The sequence below is a fragment of the Trachemys scripta genome, chromosome 2 (assembly GCF_013100865.1).
Source record: "Trachemys scripta elegans isolate TJP31775 chromosome 2, CAS_Tse_1.0, whole genome shotgun sequence".
NCBI classification, from domain to species: Eukaryota; Metazoa; Chordata; order Testudines; family Emydidae; genus Trachemys; species Trachemys scripta.
Window position 1 is genome coordinate 158,561,138 of NC_048299.1, and position 23,790 is coordinate 158,584,927.

The 23,790-nt window shown below is 39.0% G+C and overlaps 1 long non-coding RNA gene across 1 annotated transcript in view; it reads right to left on the bottom strand.

Annotated features, from left to right (window-relative positions):
* Nucleotides 1–23,790, bottom strand: part of LOC117871611 — a 28,575-nt gene that overhangs the window by 584 nt on the left and 4,201 nt on the right. The window lies entirely within an intron of this gene.

The window sequence follows — 23,790 nt, forward strand, 5'->3', positions numbered from 1 at the left end:
CACACAGCTCTGCGAGCATCCCCACCATGGTGAGTTTTGGGAGTGGGGGGAAGGCAGTTGTGTGTATGGTCAAAAAGGTCACGGCTTGCAGGCAGCTTTGCAGGGAACTCATACTAAAATTATCCCACACTTTTTCGCAGGCGGCCAACCTTCTGGCTGATATCTCACTGCTGCAGATGACCAGAGAAACCAGGGCACAGCTGCTGAATGCCTGTGGCTTTCACCCCAATCTATATACAGCTCAGCTATGTGACGCTTTGGTCCCAGCTCCAATGATTGCTAAATGGCATTGTACAGTTTCCTACAATGGGGGAACTAACAAGGCTGCAATCCCTTGGAATCTGCAGCAGAGTATTAACAAGTATCTCTTTGAAACTTTCCAGAGCCTCTCTCTGGAGAATTCCTTGCAGGTCTCGATGGCCATCGACACCCTGCTGGGCCATGCGGATTAGCTACACAGGGCAATGTCTAGCTCACAGAAAACACTACCTGCCTCCCACTTTTCGATTCCTCACACAAGCCACAGCAACTTACCCGGAGTCTCATCTGCTTCCTGCTCCCCGTTGAGCACTTCTGGAGTGGAGAAAAGTTACTACTGGCTGCCTGCCCCACCAGGCGACCCCGCTGGGAGCACCACATCCTCTTCTAGCTTAACTTCTTCATCCAGAATTTCAGCCTGCAGTTTACCCCCTCTTTCTGCTGCCTGTGAAGTATTCATGGGGATATCGGCGATGGAGGTGGGGTCACCACCGAGGATAGCGTCTTATGGTACACCTGTCTCAACTCCTTTATCTTCACTCTGCTCTGCTGCATGTCCCGATCATAGCCCTTTTCGCACAAGCCTCGAGAAATTTGCCCATATGTGTCCCGATTCCTATGGGTCACTCGCAGCTGCGACTGAACAGACTCCTCTCCCCATATACTGATCAGATCCAACAGCTCAGTGGTGGTCCAAGCGGGAGAGCGTTTGGTGTGATAACCAGCCATGCTCACCTGGGAAGCCACCTCGGAAGCTCCTCTGGGAAGCCAGCAAGCAGGAAATAAAATTTAAAATTCCCGGGGCTTTCAAGGGGGAGGGGCAGGTTGGTTGCAGGGCAGCAGAGTTCAAACTATTGACCAGAGTGGCAGCATGGGAATTGTGAGATATTTTCCGGAGGCCAATAAAATCAGAAAAAAAAGATTGGTGTCTTCACTGCATGTTTGTCAACAATAAATGGAGGGGGAAAGCCAAAAGTCTCTCGCACATTTGGAAGCTTTTTGTCACCAAAACTAGGTGTTTTTTTTTTTTTAAAAGTCACATTGCAGTGTGTATGCTACCGCTGTTTTGTCGCCAAAAGCCAGTTTTTGGTGACAAAACTTGCCAGTGTAGACAAGCCCTAAATCACAACTATGCTATTGTTCAGTCTGTGAGAAAAGTTTAGAGATGACAGAGAAATTGTATTTTTAGAGCAATCTGTTCTACCATATTCCTGAAGCTTCTCATGGCAGTGTAAATAATGGAGTTAGCTGCAAGTAATGTGTGCTTTGAGGGTAATAGGAAGGCGGTTGTGGTTTAGAAAAGTTAGGAACATTCGTTGAAAAGGCCTTAGTGAACTTTGGTAAAGTGCTGGATACACTCTAAAATCACAACAAAATGGAATATCAGAACAAAATAACCAAACATGGGGTTGGAAAGAATGTTGTGGAAGAAAGTAAAGAAAAAGAGGATCTGACATTGCAGTCAACACAGCCAAATCAATTGTAATATGTATAAGCAAAGCGGACATTCTATATGAAATCATATGGGCAATACTTGCTCTTGGATACTATAAAACAACATTTTATGACTATGGAGATGGTGCTTTTGTCCTGACTCAACTAGGTGGGTAGCCCCACTGATGTCCAGGGGCTGCTCCAGGCACCAGTGCACCAAGCGCATGCCTGGGGTGGCAAGTCGCGGGGGGCAGCCTGCCAGTCGCTGTGGGGGAGAGCAGTCAGGGAGCCTTCGACGACATGCCTGCGGGAGGTCCACCGGTCCCGCAGCTTCGGCGGCAATTCGGTGGCGGGTATGCCGAAGCCACGGGACCGGCAGACCTCCTGCAGGCGCACTGCCAAAAGCCGCCTGATTGCCGTGATTGTGGTGGCAAAATACATAGAGCCGCCCCTGCTGATGTCATTTGGACAATTCACATACACAAAGTAACACACACATTTAAGTATTTTGCTGTTCCAGAGCCTAACAAAAAAGTATAATCTCTGCAGCCACAAAATGGTGAACCACTCTATCTGGGCCAGAGAAAGAGAATTGGTTCAGAATGGTGGAATTCTGCTTGTGATTTTCTGTGCATTTATTGGCAATGGTGACAAGGAGCTGAAGAACCTAAAATATAGTCCCCAAAATGAATAGTACACCAAAAAGCTATTAATAATCAGCTGAGTTAGTGTATTAGTCAAAAAATAACAGGTGCACTTATGAAATACAATAATTCTAAGTTTGTGTGACTGTAGATAAAATAATACCCTGAGGGGGAAAGAAATAAGTGACGCTTTGTTTTAGGTACATGCACAATATGGGCATTAGAAATGCTTTCCTCCAGTTTACAGAAGTTAGAGAATCAAAGAAGAGAAGACATGATAAGATGTGAACACAGGGTGGATCATAACATGCTTTGAATTTTGGAGGTGCTAGTGAAACTCATTGATGCTTTTCTGGACTCCAGGCATTAATTAGCGGTACAAGTTCCTAGTAACATTCTCTGTCCATTATGCAATCACTGTATAAACTTAGTGATCAGTAAATCTAGTAAGGTTCCTGCTATTTGTAGTGATAGGGGTACAACTGCAACAGCAACATTCACAGATAACTAAGCCAAAATAAAAGTGATCTGTCTGGCTCACACTCTATGGTTGATCACTGTCAACCTGCTTGTTTGGCCTAATTTGTACATAAACATAAAATATTGGAATACTGCCGCAGAGGCAAATACACTCCTTCATGCTTTACAGGATACAGAGCTTATCCTCTCACTCACTATTCTTGCAGTAGTTTTAAAAGAATCTGGGAGATTCTTTAAAAGACTTCAGGGAGAACAGTGGAATACACTGCACCACAGTAGAGTGCCTTGTAGTCAGCCACCATATTGAAATGGAGAAATTAAGCTCAGTCACCGAGGTAGATTCATGAAGATGAATTTGACAAACTCTCAGGAAAAGCAAAGCATATGGGAAGTGATGTATGCCTAGCATTTTCAGGGCTTTATATTGCTAAATAACAAACACTGGGGAAAAAATCTACCATCCAGTTCTATACACTATTATACAAGGTCATTAGTTCTTCCATTTTTGGATGAAACCAGATTTGGAATACAGAATAAAATTGCTTAAATTCATTGAGCTACAGGCTCTGTATTTCAGAAACACAGCTACTCTAAACTTGGACAGTGAGTTAGCCATTACTTGTCATATTTAACTTTTGATAAACATCATATCCCTGTTTAAATACCAGCAATGGAGGTGGTACAGGCGAGGAAAAGAGTATATAACCAATAGTGAAACTAGTGAAAAAAATACATAGTGGCTGAGGGCCCCTTGAATGGACTAGCTGTAAAGTACTAGAATTGAGTGAGAACATAAATGATGTGATAGAGAACTGAACTGACTGCCATGTGAGGCAGCTAGGATCTCTAAGTCTTTTTTTGTGTAAAACAGAGGCTATGCATCTATCTTTCACAAAGATTCTGCTAATTTATACAATCATGTGCATAATGTGCATATTTGTATACTTGTCCCACCTAGTCCCACTGCAAAATCTTACTTCTATTACCACTTATAAAATAGGAGATAATTCAAAGATCTGGAGTACTGGGATGAAAAAAACAACAATGTCAGTTAGGGGCTTATGAGGCTGCCAGTCATCTGAGGGGCAATTCTCAGTACTAAATTCTCAATCTGAATTAGATAGGCCAGCTGCATTTATTTAAAAGAAAAAAAAAAGAGGTACTGTATCTAAATCCCTACAGGAAATAGAAAAGCATGCAGAGAAGAACCCCTGTAGTACAAATTTAATTGACTCCTATTATCCAAATAGACTGGATAATTTAGAAATTTGTATCTGCATAAAATTGAAGAAGGGATTGATTATAAAGCAGCAACCATGGAAAATAGAGATTATATTTTTAACTGAAAAAAGAATAAAAAGGTTGAATTATTTTTATTAATGAAGAAACAAAACAATTGACCAAACACTTTCCTTCCTCTTTAGCTTAGTCATGATCCCAGTTGCATAACTACCTGTCTTTTTAAAGGAAGTTTTCATGGCTGCTTCTGAGCATGTGGCTTTAAATATCAGGATAATAAATTATAACGGGGAAACCAACAGGAAAAGTTAAACTGCTGTAGGAAGGTGAAAAATGAAAGCCAGAAGACTGGAGTTCAGATGAGAGGACAAATAAGTGCTTAATGAACTGAAAATGATTATTGTTGATCTCATTCCGCAGTCAATATAGTTCTGTCCTGTACAAAGGGGACATGTTTATTGGGTCAGAATCATACTCCAGATCCAAAAGTTGCAAATGTTAATATGAATAGAAATTCGATCATTAATCTTGCAACCAGAGCCTGCTTTAGGCCGATTTCCCCGAATCCGGCCCGCACCTAAGAGGGCCCAGTGCCCAGCCAGAGCTTGACAAACGCTCGGCCCCGCTCCGCAGTGCTGGGCGGAGCGCTACAAGTCCCCGCTACCCCGGCCGGAGCCCAGCAACCCTGCGACTCGCTTTCCCAGCGGAGCGCGGCAAGTCCCGCGGCCCCTCTACCCCGGCTGGAGCGCGGCAACCCCGCGGCCCCGCTAGCGCGACAGGCCGGAGCGCCGCCCAGTGAGTACGAGCCCCACGAATCGGGCCCCGCAGTTGCTAAAGCCGGCCCTGCTTGCAACTTAAATCCATATTTTACATTTGGACACGTGTCCCTCTTAAATCAGAATCCAGGAAGAACTGATAACAAAACAGCGCTAGGCTGGCACTCTGAGTAGAAGACAATTATAATCATTCCTGTAACAGCTGGAACACAGAAGTGTAGTACAATCTGCTCTTTCCACATTTATTCACTGGGATATTGACAGTCCCTTTTTGTGTGGCATTTCTGTCTTGTCTGTTTCTGGCACCCTATAAGATTGCAGGTGTTAAAGTTTGTCATTGTTAATGACTTCAGCCAGGCATTGGAAGGAAAGTCCTCCAAGAACAAAATGTTTAGTTGTGTATTAGGAAGGTATGGTTCATAACCTCACACTGTCATTCACTGACCTGCAGTTTCACGAAGTGCACAAAAACATGATGTTCAGTTATTAGATGGTGAGCATGTTATTGTGTTAGCTGACCTTTTGTAGCTTCTGTCTATGACAGATTGTCACAGTGTCTGATGTTAGAAGTGCCAGAATGCTAAAAATGTGTGGTATGTATACACAGTTTTGAAAGTGAAAAGTTCATAATATGCGTCCCAAGAAATGCTAGAAAAATTTAGTAGGAATTTTGATGAATTGAAAACCAGTAGCTCTTTGCCCTTGATAGAGAACAAAACACCCACTTTCAGTCAAATGACTTACTGTACCTTAAGGAAAGAAGACAAAGAAAAGGTATAAAATCTCTATGAGAGAAGAGTGCAACTCAGCCAATAAGAGCCTCCACCTTGAATTTCCTTACAACCCTGACCTCTATAGATTGAATCAAAGAATCAGAGTATGTTCTAGTTATTTAAAACGACTTTGACGTGTTCTATCTTTATCTTTGGAAAGATATCAGAGATGGGCCCAAACCAAACCACCCCCAAGGGCTGCTGGTGAGTTAAAATTCAGAATCATATTTTTTCATCTTTTTTATTAGAAAAATAAATAATGTTATAAACTTTTAGATAAGGAACTGTAGAGTTAAAGATAAAACATACCTAAGTATTAAAATTATAGAAATTCATAGTTAAGGAAAGGAAGTCCATCTTGCATTAATTCAGCCATTTGTAGCCACAGACAATAGTAACTTGTCTCTTTCTTACTCTCCATATACATACAATATACTCAAAGGTCTCCCAGCTCAGGTTAAGAGACCACAAACTGTCTCATCTTTATTTTCTATATGAATTCCAGAAACTTAATCTCCTATTTCACCATGGCACAAAATCCAATCTGTGCCATTCACTATTGTTATACATATTGGAAATCACATTGTAGTTTCTCTATGCACCCTGCATTTGTGCAGCTTCCACACACAGATCACATCCAAGCCCTTTAGCATATATAGACCATAAAACTCAGAATATTCCAGTTCAAGGCAAGTACATTACAGTTTTCCACAGAGAGCAGAAGGGAGTCAATGTACTTGTAGACTGTATTGCATGTTCCATTTGTAGACAATGATTCAAAAAATTATCTGAAGATGCAGGATAAAATCCTAGGTTAATTGAAGACAATGGCAAAACTCTCACTGACTCCACCCATAGTATTATGGGCTGGATTGTCACTTTACAATCTAGCTTGATTTAGGGGCAATGTGTAGCTGCACTGCCCCAAGAGCAAGTGCAGAGACCTTTGTTCCCTCCTTCCCCCTAGTTCCATGGGAAAATAAGCTGCATTAACACTTTTCCTTGAGGAGCTTGTTTCCCCTTTTGTGCCAAGTTAGCTGGGCTAGCAGGCACATTGGCACAAGGCAGAGCCAAGATGCCAGCCACTCCTTATCCCTGCCTGCCTACTTTTAACAGTGCAGGAAAGGGAACAGCATCCCAGCTGTGCCTGCTTGCCCCATTGCATAGGATCTGGCAATGAAAGTTGCCCATACAGGGGTGTACAGATTTTTACACATCCTTATTCCCCTGTGAAGGTGCATATCCTTATTCCCCCTGGCTCAGTCATGAGCATATGCAAGCATACCCCTGTTGTATAGTAGATGGCCAGGTAAGGACAGAATAAAGATATTTTTAATATACACATATAAATATCATATTGCCTATTTACACAATATGAAATACTTATCTATCTGCCCTTAATAGTTCATTTTCATACTTCTAAACCCAATGGATGGGAGGGTAATTTTAATGTTCCTTGCTACATGTATAGAATAACACCCTTAATTTAAAGTTAACATTTTTGTTTACTAGTTTCCTTTTCATTTTGTTCTGCTTATAGATTCATAGATTCTAAGGTGAGAAGGGACCAATGAAATAATCTAATCTGAACTCCTCTACAGCACAGAAATAGAAGCTCCTCCAAAATAATTCATGGAACATGTTTTTTTAGAAAAACATCCAATCTTGATTTAAAAATTGTCAGTGATGGAGAATCCACCATGACCCTTGGTAAATTGTTCCAGTGATTAATTACTCTCACCCATTAAAACTTTATACCTTCTTTCCAGTCTAAATTGGTCTAGCTTCAAGTTCAAGCCATTGGATAGTATTATAACTTTTTCTGTTAGATTGAAGAGCCCATCATTACATATTTGTTCCCAATGTAGATATTTATAGACTGTAATCAAGTCATCCCTTAACCTTTTTAGTGTTAAAATAAATTGATTGAGCTCCTTGATTCTCCTTGATTATAAGGCATATTTTCTAATTCTTTAATCATTACTGTGGCTCTTATCTGAACCATCTCCAATTTATTGACATCCTTTTTGAATTGTGGGCACCAGAACTGGATACAGAATTCCCGCAGCGGTCACACCAGTGCCAAATACAGAGGTAAAATAATATGTCTACATCTACTTGAGATTCCCCTATGTATGCATCCCAGGATCACAGTAGCTCTTTTGGCCACAGTGTCATACTGGGAACTCATGTTCCATACTGGGAACTCATGATTATCCACCACAACCCCCACATTTCTTTCAGAGTCACTGCTTCCCAGGATAGAGTCCCCATCCTGTATATATGGCCTACATTCTTTGTTCTCAGGTGTATACATTTACTTTTAGATGTATTAAAACACATATTGTTTGCTTGCTCCCAGTTTACCAAGCAATCTAGATCTCTCTGAATCAATGACCAGTATTCTTCATTATTTACTACTTGCACAGTTTTTGTGTCATCTGCAAATTTTATCAGTGATGATTTTATATTTTCTTCCAGGTCATTGATAAAAATATTAAATGGCATAGGGCCAAGAACTGAGCCCTGCGGGACACCACTTGGAAACAGACCCACTCGATGATGATTCCCCATTTACAGTTACATTTTAAGACTTATCAGTTAGCTAGTTTTTAATCCGCTTAATGTGTGCCACATTAATTTTATATCATTTATATCATTTTTTCCAGTTGAATCATATGTGGAGTTCAGAAACTCCATAAATTCCCATGTACCTCTCTTGATATGTGAGATACAGGAGCTGTCCAGGGACTCAGTTTCTTCTGCCTCTGTGTACAATATAATGCTTCACAGGGTCCATGACTCTCAGCAGATACATCTAACATGTGGAAATGCTGAGCTCCACAGAGGCACAGGACCCTGGTTATTTCTACTTCTCCTTGCCCCGCAAATCCCTGGAGCTGTATATGTTCCTAAGATCTTCTGTTTGCCCTACCTTGCTCTGTTCTTCGGAATTTATTCTAGTTGGAGGATTCCAATTTCTTCCTGCATAGCCTCTAAAGGATCCACTGGGCCATGTGTATGTTGTAATGAATTCATTGATATAGCTACAAATAACACCTACTTTTGTGGACAAACGTTTTAAAGTTTATTTTCAAGTTATTATATGGCCTAGATTTTAGTGGTATTTAATAGCACATTTAACTTCTGCGTTTTACAATCAGTTGTAATTTTAGTAAAGGGACACACCCAAATAAAGTTAGACATGTTCGTTATCTTTTTTAGAGTGTAATTTTTAGGCACCCATAACAAATAGTCTGATTTACTAACTTTAAAATTTTCAAGGAATATTCTAATATATCCTGAAGGTGATCACAGAACTCAGCTAATTCTACATTTGAAGGAGAATGTCCATGGGGTTTATTATAGGACTCTGGTCACAACCTGGACTGTGGAGTGAGAAGCTCTTTATTTAGAGCATTTTTTCTAGTTAAAAACAGCTTGACTAGTTATCTTCATAGCTTGCAGAAACACACATTCTGAAACTTATTTCTAACTACAAATTCCTAGTTACAAGAGAACCACGCAAAATTGTATGTCTGCGAAATAAACCCCAGGTCTTGAATGTTAAAAAGAAAAAAAAGAGGGGGAAAAAAGAAAAACTCACAAACAACATAAAGGTCTCCCACTTGCACTAAGGGAAACTTCTGCAACATTGGTGATGCAGTTTGTAGAAGACCTAGAGTGTTCTCTCTAATCTGTAACCAGCCACCAAGCAGAAACTGCTCACACATGCCCCATTATGGATAGTTAGATACAAAATAAATAACTTAGCTTAATTACATCTTATTTTCTTGAAATATCTTAAAATCTCCTTGAAAACCCATGTATATAACTGAAAAGCTTGAAAGGGTAGTTACAAGCCATTTGAGGGGCACAAAAGAAAATTTCAGACTGGGATTTTTGAAAATGATCCATAATTAGAATTTGGTTTGGCCAGTTTCCTTCACACTTTGCAGAGAAATTCTCCTTAGTCTTCAAAGTAAACATGGACGTGTTCAGACCAAACCAATATAGCTAGCCAAAGCTTATGGGCTTGCAACTAAGCATGGTTGCAACTTTTATCAGTGGAGAGCCTGTCATCTCCCAGTAAACATTTTAAGTTAAGGGAGATGTGTGTTGTAATAGCAGAGAGATTTATTTGTATTTATTTATTTTTGATTTAAACAAACAGCATGCCAAGATAGGCTCTGAGCCGCCTGCAAGTTATTTAAAATTGCAATCTACAATTAAATATCCTGTTCATTTCTTCCATGAAACAGTAGCTCTGAATATCACCAATAGCCCAAGGTATTGGCCAGAACTTCAGTCACCCCTAACTCTCCATGGAGATTAGGTGGAGTATGTAGGCCCTACAGCATATAAAAAGGAATATCACTTAAGCAACTTGTAGAAGTTCTGAGTCCCACACTATGAATATACATTTTATACTGAGGTTATAATTGAAAGAAAGGGATTTCCCCTTTACTAGGACTTTTAGTCATTAAACGCTTTAGGGATCTTTAGGACAGATGAGTCTACAGAAATGCACTCTCCCTGCACAGTTAGACAGGGTGCTATGTACAGACTAGAGCTGGCCAGAAAACAGGATTACTGTCTCACAAGAAATTCTGACATTTTGAAATGTGTTAACCTTTTGAATCGGAACAAAAAGCTGGCTTTTCCAAATTAACCGGTGAAGCAGAAATCCTGAAAAAATGTTGATTCAGAAGCATCCAAATATTTATTTTTTTGATAATGACAAAATGTTACAATACAATATACAATATTAAACATAATAAATACCAAATGTTAAAATATGTATACATATATTAATTTCATTGTCATAAGTCAAAACAAAATTAAATTAAATTATAAGGCGAAAATCTTTCTTTTCACCTTTTTGAAAAAAAGAAAGTGAAAACAAATCTTATGGACTTGTGTCTGTCAAAAATTTAATGGAAATTGATATGATCCCACAAAGTGTTTTGATCTTGACAAAACTGCATTTTCTGATAGAAAACTGTTCCATGATTTTTTTTTGTCATTAGCACTAATACAGACAAAGAGAAAGGGAGTTTAAATAAAACTAACCCTTCTTTGTGGGTAGAATTCTGGCTTTGAGTCAGCAGTTCCCTAAAGTCCAATCCCAGAAGGCCTTCCAGTTCTCTTTCTCGGGAGGGGTTTGGCTCTTCTAATAATCTCAGTGGGGTTACCTGCTCAAATGAATTCTTTCAAAGGCACAGATCTGCCTCATTTCAACAACCATTGGGATTTTTTCCAAAAGAAACAATATAGACAGGAAGCTCTTGGTCCCAGGGAATTCCCCTCTGGAACTCTCCAAGGGCTCAAACAGATGGTCACCCACCACCACCCAAACATGACTGAAGTGTCAATGTTCTGCCTCTCCTTTTCTTCATAAATTCCCTCTTTAAAAAGAAGATGAGATGAGGTGATAGGAAAGAGAAGGAAAGGAAAGGAAGGCAGGAGCTTAAAAGTATAAAAGAAAGAAGAAAGCTGATGAAGCCTTCTTTTATTTTTGAACCAAAGGGAACACTTTTGTAGGAGAGTAAAGATGTGTCTGAGCAGAGCTTTCATAAAGCCCACCTAAGATAATACATTAGAATGACAGGAGGGAAAAAAAAAACATCCTACTAGCTTTGTCCAGACCAAAAGGAAGAAGAAACGTGCACTTTTATCTATATTAGAGGTACATTTTCAAAGTGACGTTCAGGGTTTTAGCTGGAGAACTTCCATTAGCACCAATGGAAATTGAGAGGCTTTATCTCTGTTCAACACTTTGAAAATATTCCCCTCTGTGGTAGAGGCAGAAAAAGTGTTATATAAAATATCTGTGATTTATTTACTTGTTTTTCTCACTGAACTGGAATAACCAATTCTAAATAAACAGGTTTTTGCTTATGATCTATAGTAAAACTTAACCTGGTCCCTGCATACAATACTAAATGATACAATATATCAGGTTAATTTGGATCAAAGTTCCTACCCTCTATAACAGTAATAAGGAAAAAGGAGCTATAAAGGATGGTATCTTGAATTTTATGCACCACCAAAATTCACCATAAATAAATACAGCAATTCAAACAATTTTTGAAAGGTGCAAATACGAGAGATAATATGTTTAAAACATCCTTTCTTCACAGATGAAAGATTCTTTTATAGTGCAAATATCTCTTAACTAAAACTCTACATTTAATATGTTCATGTTATATGAAGCTGATACTAGCCTAGGGATACATAATATCTAGTCTAAAATAAATTTTTCCCAGCGCTGTTTGTAAAAATTATAATGTACTGTCGAGTAGCTCTGTGTAGACTGGTTGAAGCTGTAGGCTGTTTTCCCCTTAGATGAAGAGACAGCCTCAACGTTTTTGTTCCCAAATATTATGCAGATATGCCAAATAAAAGTAGCTGTAAAAGCAACAAATACACATTGATGGTATTTCTCCACACAAACTTGGTCAGTTAGTTCTCTTTAAATAATGTACTTGAAATTGACAGTAATTCCCCCCTCCTCCCCCCCGTGTTTGCTATGTCTCAGGTAGCAGGTATGGGTCTGGGTAGTCAGTGACTACACTGGGTCACATTAACTAGCAATAGCTTCTGCTAACATGATGCTTCATGTAGAGTGTAAGATACATAACCAAATATAAAAAGGGACAACAGAGAAAGGTAGGCAATTTGACTGACCATCAAGACAGAACACCCTAGCAAAGTGAAGAGAGTAGGAATGTAGAATTTTTGTATAGATGCATACTTATACTGAAAACAAGCTCTTCTGCACTTCATAAATACTGCAAATAGTTGCTTTTCTCCCTACCCCAGCATATCTAGATGTGCTAAGACTAGGGGGAGAAAGCATCAGAAGCTGCAGACAGAATTCCCTTAATGAAACCACACCACACAAAACATCATGTGAAAGTAGCAGTATTACAAACACCAAGCAGCGTAAAAACCATGTTTGTTTTTTTGGTTTTTTTTTTTGGGGGGGGGGGGGGGGGGGTGAGATATATTTTTATTTTCTGTCTTGCTTTTGAGGCTTTGGGGTACAACTTTTCTATGTAACCACGAGAGATCAATTTTTTAAAAAATGAAAGCTAAGATTCTTATGTACTCACATGACTCATGGAGCTGATGCTTTAAGAAAAACACAAGATATTTTGACTTGCAATACAATAGTGAGAATTGGCAATAATGGCATAGTTAAGAATTTGTAAATGTGTATAATTTACATAGTGAGGAAACAGATGTGACAGTATAGCAGAGAAAGTAAGTAACACAGGGTAGAAAGAGATGTAAACTAAACCAGAAGGACTTAACTGACACATAACTTACCCCAACATTTATATCACCTCTGCATTCGGCCATAGCGCAGAGCATTAGTTTTAAGAGGTGAGCAATGAGCAAGTTTCAGAGGTGCTAAACAAACGGAGTATCTGGTATAACAGCTATAGATCATTGGGGAACAGCGGAATGCCTTCACCCATCCCCCCAAATGGAGGCTGGAAATAAGGAAGAAAGTAGAGAGGTACAGAAAAGACAGAGCTGCCTTCCAGTGGCCGAGAGAGAGAGAGAGAGCAATAATTCTTCTGCTTATTGCCAAGAAAAGGGAAAAGACCGTCAGGCCCCCATGTGTCTCCTTCCAATCAAATGGTCAGCAGGAGAGGAAAGAGACTAGAACAAAGTGCTAGTTTTAGCTTAGTAAATCTGTCCGAGCATGGTTTGAGTTCACTTTAATGACAAGCATAGAGTGAAGTTTCCAATATGAAAGCAACATGGGTTGAAAAAAATAAAGAAGTTCATCCTATTACAGAAGCTATTAAGGCAAGAGGACAAATGCTATGTAAATGTTCTTGCATCATTCTGTCACTGATAAAATAACTCTTCTGTGTCCTATATATGTAACTTAAAAAATAAAAGTTAAGCGGTTTGCATTTTCATTCTCTTTTTCCTTCATTAATTGTGGGGTTTTTTTCACTGCAAAATCATAGATCAAAAAACCATAGCAAAAACTAACACTAGGCAAGTGAACAGCTCAAAAGTTAGAAACACAAGTAAAAAAACCTGGAATCATCCTCTGGAAAGATCTGACACTGACATCTGACACTGACACTTATACATCAGTTTCTACCACTAGCCATGGGGTGTCCCTTTGAACCATATTTGATACAATTCAGGGACTTGATACATTTAATAAAACACTTGAGCTGGGATATCCATTCTGTAAGGGAGTGGAATACCCATCTCCAATTCCAGGTTGACGGGGGCTGGGGCATGTATGTAGCCTAAGCTCATCTGATAAGAAAACATTTATTATTAGTAGTAATATTACGATATTGCCTAGATTCTTTTTGAAATGTCAATGAAAATTTTTCCTCAAAAAAAGGAGAAAAAATGGATAAGGTTTTCACAAAGTATTCTTCCATTTCCCCCTCAACCATGTCTAGTTCTTCTAGAATCTAAGCGCTGAACCTGCATTTCTTGATTCAGAACTTCTCAGATGAACTGCTGTTCCCAGGACCGGAACTTAAGACAGACAGAAGGGAGGAGAGACAAGAAAGGTTAATGATTTGGAGTTCAGAAGTATTTATAGCAAGGATCGGCAACCTTTGGCACGCAGCCTGCCAAGTAAGCACCCGCCAGGTAAGCACCCTGGCAGGCCAGCTGGTTTGTTCACCTGCCGTGTCCACAGGTTGGCCGATCGCGGCTCCCACTAGCACATCCCTCGGCCCACGCTGCTTCCTGCAGCCCCCATTGGCCTGGAGCAGCAAACTGCAGCCAGTAGGGGCTGCGATCGGCCGAACCTGCAGACGTGGCAGGTAAACAAACCGGCCTGGCCCACCCAGGGTGCTTACCCTGGTGGGCCGCGTGCCAAAGGTTGCCGATCCCTGACTTATAGGAAAGCTTTAAGCCTTTTCTTTTTTGAAAGAACATAGAAATATTGAAAACAAGGAGTCCAGTGGCACCTTAACGTCTAATAGATTTATATGGGCATAGCTTTCGTGGGTAAAAATCCCACTTCTTCAGATTCATGGAGAAAGCTTATGCCCAAATAAATCTATTAGTCTTTAAGGTGCCACCTGACTCCTTGTTGTTTTTGTGGATACAGACTAACACGGCTACCCTTCTGATACTTAGAAATATTGAGATTCTAGAAAACCATAACATAGCAAGTAACACAGTATTACCAACTCTCCAGAATTAATTGAGCATCTCAGGATTTTTGGCAAGGAGGAGCTTTCGTTATGACAATGCAACAAGCTCGTCCATTCCCAGGATTTTCAGGACTGCCCTAGATGAGGCAACAGATTTTCTCTGATTCTTCAGAGTGCCCTGGGGCATCTCATCTACCTGGGAAGCGGCAACCGCTTCCCAGGGCAGCAGGGAGTGCTGCTTAGTGCAGAAGAGATGTTCCAGAGAAGTGGGGGAGGGAGGAGTGTCAGGGGAGTGTTGCTTCTTGCAAAAGGCTCAACTAATCGCAGGTTGTTTGTACTGTGACATTATTATTTATCTGAATGGTTGATATAGTCTTTTTGCATAGAAACTCTGTCATTATAGGCCATTTTTGAAATACTACAAATACTTTCAGCATTTAATATTTTTGAAATATTCAGTGCAGGGAGATGACATAACATTTGTCACTGAGGATGCTAGTTCCTGGTTAGCTGCCCATTAGCTAACACTGATTAGTTATTTCATACTTATTTATTGCAGTTCTGCATAAACACATAAAGTTACTCATATAGTAACAGAGTATATTTCTCTTTTACTGTTGCATACAATGTTGGGATAAAAAGTTGGGAGCATGATTCTCTGCATAGAGCAGTGTCTAATTTTTGTCTAAAACCCTTCTCCTGACATGTTACGCCACACCCGGTTTGGCTAAATTCAGAAAGCCGGAGTTGGTATAAAATTCTTTAACACATTTATCTGAAACTCATCAATCCTAAAAAATAATGTAAGTTCTATGTGTGGATGTGAATTGTGATGCATGAATTAGCTCAGGGGCTCTCAAACTATTTATCATCCAGTCCTTCCTTTAACAAAAGAAATAAACTAGAAAACTAGAAGAGAAGAGAATCAAGAGAGCAATAGGAAATGGATGGCAGTTCACCTATCTTAGGGGTGAGGAGAATAAGCGGAGTCTCCATCTTAGCAGCCAGGAAGAGGCATGCATTTTTGTGTGCATTAAAGGTTGGTTCTTCAACATGAAATTATCACACACACATTCACAGTGGGGAGTTAAAAAGACAAAAGACAGTCTGAAAAAATGATTGGAGGTTGTTTAAAATATAATGATTTTGGGAGACAATCTCATGACTTTGGAGAGTTCCCATCAGTTTTGATTTCTTGAGGTTGGCAATACTGGTAACATTTTCCTCCAAAGGGCTTAACTGATTTTATTCTGTGGGTGAGATAAATTGTAATCTTCAATCTCTTTGATATTCCATTGTGGAAAGGGAATCCATCCCCCCTGAAAATCAGGACCCTTTTTTTGGTACCTAATTATGGATTCAATTTTCTAATGGGGAGTCACCCAGTTTTGTAAGCCTTAGTTCCCCATCCCCATCCCTCTCCCCATCCCTCCACCCCACTCCTTTCCATGTTTTGGGCTCAACAAATCCCTTAGACAATAACCCCAAAGCCCTCCTCCAGCTCCCTACTGTGTGGAAGAAACAAACCCACTGCTGCATCTCTACAGGGGTACTGCATAGAACACTGCTAATCAGCTCTGATAGCTGGTGTGAGATGGGGGAGTGGGCCATGTCTTACACCCCATGGAGTACAGATGGGGAAGCTTCTCACATCCTCCCCATTTCCTTTGTGCATCTATGGAGCAATTGGACACAACATATTCTAGATCGGGGTTCTCAAACTGGGGGTTGGGAGGTCATTACATGGGGGGTCATGAGCTGTCAACCTCCACCCCAAAACCCGCTTGCCTCCATCATTTAGAATGGTGTTAAATCTATAAAAAAGTGTTTTTAATTTATAAGGGGGGTTACATTCAGTGGCTTGTGATGTGAAAGGGGTCGCCAGTAAAAAAGTTTGAGACCCACTGTTCTACATCAAGAGTGGTAAGGTGACCGGAGGACGTCTATGGCAAGATTTCTGTGGAGTTTTTTTTGTGAAGAATTAACTTTTTTTTAATTGAGATTATATTTTTAAATATTTAAATAGAAAAAAATGGTAAACAGAAAATTTAGTCTTACAAACAATATATTAGTGCCTTATTTGTAGGGCTGTCAAGTGATTAAAAAAATTAATAATGATTAATCACACTGTTAATAATAGAATACCTTGTCTTTAAATATTTGTGGATGTTTTCTACATTGTCAAATATATTGATTTCAATAACAACACAGAATACAAAGTGTAAATAGCTCACTTTATATTTATTTTTATTACAGATATTTGCACTGTAAACAACAAAAGAAATAGTATTTTCAATTCGCCGAATACAAGTTCATGGTAAAGAGATTGCACTACAGTAAGTTGAATTTACAAATGTAGAATTATGTACAAAAAAAAACTGCATTCAAAAATAAAACAATGTAAAACTTTAGAGCCTACAAATCCACTCTGTCCTATTTCTTGTTCAGCCAATCACTCAAACAAGTTTGTTTACATTTGCAGAAGATAATGCTGCCCGCTTCTTGTTTACAATGTCACCTGGCATTGTTGTAGTTGGTGTCGCCAGATATTTACATGCCAGATGCGCTAAATATTCATATGTCCCTTCATGCTTCAACCATCATTCCAAAGGACATGTGTCCAAGCTGATGACAGGTTCTGCTCGACAGTGCTCCAAAGAAGTGTGGAACAACACATGTTCAGTTTCATCATCTGAGTCAGATGCCACCAGCAGAAGGTTGATTTTTTTATTTTTTATTTTTTATTTTTTTTGGTGGTTCGGGTTCTGTAGTTTCCACATCAGATTGTTGCTCTTTTAAGACTTCTGAAAGCATGCTCCACACCTCGTCCCTCTCAGATTTTGGAAGGCACTTCAGATTCTTAAACCTTGGAATGAGTGCTGTAGCTCTCTTTAGAAATCTCACATTGGTACCTTCTTTGCATTTTCTCAGATGCAGTGAAAGTGTTCTTTAAATGAACAACATGTGCTAGGTCATCATCTGAGACTGCATTAACATGAAATATGTGGCAGAATGCAGGTAACAGAGCAGGAGACATACAATTCTCCCCCAAGGCGTTAATTCACAAATTTAATTAATGCATTATTTTTTAACGAGCGTCATAAGCATGGAAGCATGTCTTCTGGAATGGTGGTTGAAGCATGAAGGGGCATACAAATGTTTAGCATACCTTGCAATGCTGGCTACAGAAGTGCCACGTGAACACCTGTTCTCACTTTCAGATGACATTGTAAATAAGAAGCGGAAGCAGTATCTCCCATAAATGTAAACAAACTTGTTTGTCTGAGCGAATTGCTGAACAAAAATTGGACTGAGTGGACTTGTAGGCTCTAAAGTTTTACATTGTTTTGTTTTTGAGTGCAGTTATATAACAACAACAAAAATCTAAATTTGTAAATTGTACTTTCATGATAAAGAGATTGCACTACAGTACTTGTATGAGGTGAATTGAAAAATATAATTTATTTTGTCTATCACTTTTACAGTGCAAATATTTGTAATAAAAAGTAACAATATAAAGTGAGCACTGTACACTTGGTATTCTGTGTTGAGAAATCAATATATTTGAAAATGTAGAAAAACATCCAAAATATTTAATAAATTTCAATTGGTATTCCATTGTTTAATAGTGCGATTAATCATGGTATTCTATTGTTTAAAACTGCGATTAATCATGCTTAATATTTTAAATTGTGATGATTTTTTTTAATCGTGTGAGTTAACTGTGATTAATTGACAGCCCTACTTATTTTCTGTGTGTTTGCAGCCTTGACATCAGAGAAAAAAGAATTATCCTAATGAATTCATATTAGACTAAAGATGCCAATCCCATTATAGGAACATAGACACTGCCAGACTGATCAGAGCTGTGCTTTACTTAGTCCATGAATGTCTCATCCTATTCCCCAGTAGTGAGGGATTGTTTTAAATCCTTAAACTTGGAGCTTTATATCCCTTTCAAACCTTTCAAATGGTTGTCAGCATTGCCACAGAGAATGCAGTACTTGAGAATGAAAATAACAGGGGTCAGACGAAATGCTTAATGAGGAGGGTAGTGCTTTTACAGCTCCAACAATAACATAAAAATAACTCCTCTGGTATACTTTTATTTGTCTGTGCATATTTGTTTCAGTACTTTTTCAGTTTTTCATTTGACAGAAGAAATATTCAAAGTTAATCTGACCTTAATAGGACTTGAATCAAGCATATTCAGCACAATATTAACAAATCATGGTGTTATTTGTTATGTATCGTGGCACAAGACACAAAAGAAAGAGAAGTTCCCTGATCTACAATAGACTGATAATATTATAATATATGCAGTTTAGTTGTAGCCATGTCAGTCCAAAGATATTAGAGAGACAAGGCAGGTGAAGTAATATCTTTTATTGGATCTACTTCTGTTGGCAAGAGAGACAAGCTTTCGAACCACACAGATCTTTTCTTCTGGTCTGGAAAAGCATCACGGCTAAATGCAAGATGGAACAAATTGTTTAGCAGAAGTCATTAGCTCATATTTTAAGGGACCATTCAAGGTAGAGTATCAGGGGGTATCAAGGTAGAGTGGCCCATTAACACCCCTGTAGTCACAGAGCAAAAAGGTGGGCTAGTGAGGTAGCCCTTTTTATACTATCACAGCAAAGGTGATAATGGGTGTTCTATCCTGAATTTAACTGCTGCAAGGCAAGGCTCCCACAGCAGGGAGGCAGCAGGGAATGGCTCTGGCAGCTCCCTGCCGCACATGTAGACAAGGATTTAGAATGCTCTTTCTTTGCTCTTTATAACTCTACTGAATGCAGCAGAGTCATCTCCCAATGTTTTGTGCCAGAGATTCTATAATAATGTCCAATATTTCATAAAAATCACCCTCTTTCTGAAAAAAAGTTAAATTTAGATGTGTATTCTCCTTCAGTTATTCACAAAGGAACATACTCTAATGCCACTGACAGACTGACTACAGAAGATCGCCACACTTTTGCTTGCCTGAACATCTGCTCCCCCAATATCCATGCATATAGGACACCTGCACATGGATCTCCCATTGCCCCAACTGGAAAATGGAGGTGTACCCAATACCTCTGCAATACTGGCCTCTCTTACTAAGACTCTGTAGATGTCTCTGTGGTGTCCAGGCTCTACACATGTGGAGAAGACCAAATGGTTTCAGCAGAGGGAATAGGCCTAATCATTACACCAGCTCCATGGGCAGCTCTGGGAAAAGTTAATATAGCCTGAAGCTATCTGCACTTTTCCATGGAGCTCTTTGCTTGGGGAAATCTCACAGAGAAGATCTAGGATCAGCCAGGGGAAGGAGAGTCCTGGGAAAGAGAGTCATACTACTAGGAAGGTATAAGCACTTATGGAGTTAGTGCAGAAGAATGGAACCTCTGCCTCCAATGGAAAAATAAGTTCTACATTGATCTGAACCTCCTCCTTGTTCCACAGGTAGGCAACCCATCTTCCTGATGAATAATTTGAAGAGAATATCATTAAGGGAATATTTCAACATTTCTCATATCCCACTTGCCTGTTTCGTACAGTAGTTGCCAAACTAGACTGTAGATATTAATAATTCAGTACCCTGAATGAAAGTTTCCATTGCATACCATGTGCTTTATTTTGTGAAGCAATTAAGTGATCAGAATTTTTTAAAGTAATTTCTAAACAATTTCTGTTACAGATAATTATAAAATACCAATAGCGGACTTTTATTGCAGATGAGTAAACGACTAAAGGTCAGTCCATCTAGTTAGATTTTCCCATAGGTAAATATTTTTGAATGTCATATTTACACTCCAATAACTGTATTAGGCAAGCAGTTGTGAGGATAGAATCCCCTTGTGTCACTTGGGTATATTCATCTCTCTGTCTCAAGAAGAAGGCAGTGTAGCTGAAATCTTAGATCTATGAAAAAAAAGCATCATTGTTCCAGGAAAACACATCCAGAAACACATTCTACTTTTTTTAGCACTGATGGAATTGTATCTTAAAACAGTAACAGATTGAACTTTTCATGGCACAGAAGAAATTATGAAAATATAATGTGTTGCAAACTGTTATTTTAAATCCAGAGTCAAAGTATAAAAGTTTCATATATAACTTTAAATTGCTTTCTCCTTCACTCCTCTACTGCTGGTATGTGTTAGTATGCTGCGGGTTGGTAACTTTAACATCACACAATACATCCAGCTAATGAGATTGCAAGAACATTGTGCTCCTCCATCATTTTCTTATCAGTGACAGCCAGTCCATTAAAAGCTGTAACCCTGAGAAGTGAACTCCAGTTTTAAAGTTTTGCATTCTGGAAATGGTCTTCCCTAGTCTGTTAATAGATAAGATGGATGCAACATTTTGTGACAGTTCAAGATACTCACCCTCCAAGAACTGTTTTGAAACTAACAACAGACCTATTATCTCCTTTTAGAAAATATTTTTTTAACCAGTGCTATTAAGTGAATGGTGTGTTTTTGCTGTAAGCGCTCAGCTCATCTACTTGGGTTTCACCTGCCCTTGTGGTTACTAGGCTCTTGTTGTCTGTGTTTTAATGGCATATTTCTAAGTAAATTCTAACCTTTTAGAATTCATTTCCCAGCCACACATTTTACACTTAGCTGGAGTGATTCATGTTTCAAAAGATTTTCATTAATTTACTCAGAGAAATAGCAGGGTTATGTCTAATAGTGAAGGTTGTTCTATTTTATTCCAAGTAGAATATGAAAATATTGAGAAATTGAATGTATGGGCCAGATTCTGCTTTTAATTACTCTATTATGGGAGTTACTCTGGTTTTACATTAGTATAACTGAGAGCATAATTTGGCCCTGTGATACAAAGATTAAGCATACAAAGTATTATTAGGACTAATAACTCTTTGTATTAGCCCAAAGAATTTGTACTAACCCAAAGATTCCCAAATTCTGATCTATGGAGAATGGACTACTCATATGGTGCTGGCTTCGTCTCATTATTTCTACTGAAAAATTGCACTAAAAGATAGCTTAAGCTAGTAATAATGTATTCCACGTAATAGCTTTCCATGTTAGCAATTGCTGTATTTGCAAAAAGGATGGTATGAGCTTGTGAAAGGGAGGGGAGATAGTCTGCATAATCATAAGTAGAAGGGGAACTGTCTAGAAGACAATCTGTATTGGAAAGTCAATCACACTATGAAGAGTTTGGAAATACTGACAACACAGTACTCTTCTACCCCGATATAATGCAACCCAATATAACAGAAATTCGGATATAACATGGTAAAGCAGCGCGGTGGGGCTGCACGCTCCGGCGGATAAAAGCAAGTTTGATATAAAGCGGTTTCACCTATAACGCGGTAAGCTTTTTTGGCTACCGAGGACAGCGTTATATCAGGGTAGAGGTGTATATTATCTAGTACTATGTCCTGTCTAGTTTTAAAGTTCTCAAGTGATAGATGAATATACAGAAAAAAGTATATGTGTAGTATCTTAAGCTTTTAGAGTAGTGCATGAGTATTAATAAGTTTAGATATTATTTCAACATAATTAAAGAATCATAAACTTATCAAAATGTAGGACTGGAAGGGACCTTGATAGATCATGTAGTCCAATCCCCTGAACTGAGGGAGGACTAAGTTGCTAGATCATCACTGACAGATGTTTGTCTAACCTGTTCTTAACATCCAATAGTGGAGATTCCACAACCTCCCTAGGTAACTTCTTCCAGTGCTTAGAAAGTTTTTCCTAATGTCTAACCTAAATCCCTCTTGCTACAATTTAAGGCCATTACTTCCTGTCCTGCACTCAGTGGTTAATCAAAACAATTTATCACCCTCCTCTTTATAATAACCTTTTATTCACTGGAAGACTGTTATGTTCCCCCTCAACCTTCTCTTCTCCAGCCTAAACAAACCCAATTTTTTCAATCTTTCCTTTAGTCACTTTTGTTGCTCTCCTCTGGACTTCTTCAATTTGTCCACATCTTTTCCAAAGGGTGGTACCAAGAACTGGAAACAATATTCCAGCTGAGGTCTTATCAGTGCTGAGCAGAGTGGAAGAATTTCTTCTCATGTCTTGCTTACAACACTCCTGCTAATACATTCCAGAAAGATGTTTGCTTTTTTTGCAACAGTATTACATTGTTCACTCATATTTAATTTGTGGTCCACTAAACCCCAAGATCATTTTCTACAGTACTCCTTACTAGGAAGTCATTGTGTGTTTGTGCAGTTAATTATCCCTTCCTAAGTGTAGTACTTTGCACTTGTCCTTATTGAATCTCATGCTATTTAATTCAGACCATTTCCCCAGTTTGTCAAAATATATTTGAATACTTATCCTGTTGTCCAAAGCTCTTGCAACCTCATACAGCTTGCTATAATCCACACACTTGATACATGTACTCCCTGTGCTATTATCCAAATAATTTATGAAGATATTGAAAAGAACTGGACTCAGGACAGATCCCTGTGGGATCCCACTCGATATGCCCTTCAGCTTGATTGTGAACATCTAAGCTATATTTCTCTAGTTTGTTTACAAGAAAGTCATGTGAGACAGTATCAAAAGCCTTACTAAAGTTGAGATATATGACATCTACTGTTTCTCTCCCATTCATAAGGTTGTTACCCTGCCAAAGAAGGATGTTAGGTTGGTTTGACATAATGTCTTCTAGATAAGTCCATGCTGACTGTTACTTATTGCCTTATTTTCTATGCCAAATGTTTGCTTGCGCTTTTCAGATACAATTACTGGCATAACTTAGCTGATGCTATGAAGCAAATGAAAGTCAGTTGGCCATTTTATGGCCTATTCCAAATGGACGGAGGTCAAGTCCAGGCTCAAGCTGAATAAATGCATATATGCAGAAAACCAGTGCATTATTAATGTAGAAACCCAGCATTGAAAAATCATGCTCGAGCATCTTATCTCAATTATCCTCTTCCTTGCAAAGAATAATTTGGCTTTCCAGGGCTTGTCAGATGAGTTGTTCAATGAACATAATGGTAATTGCCTCGATTTGGTAGAGCTCCTAGGAAATACAATGATGCCATGAA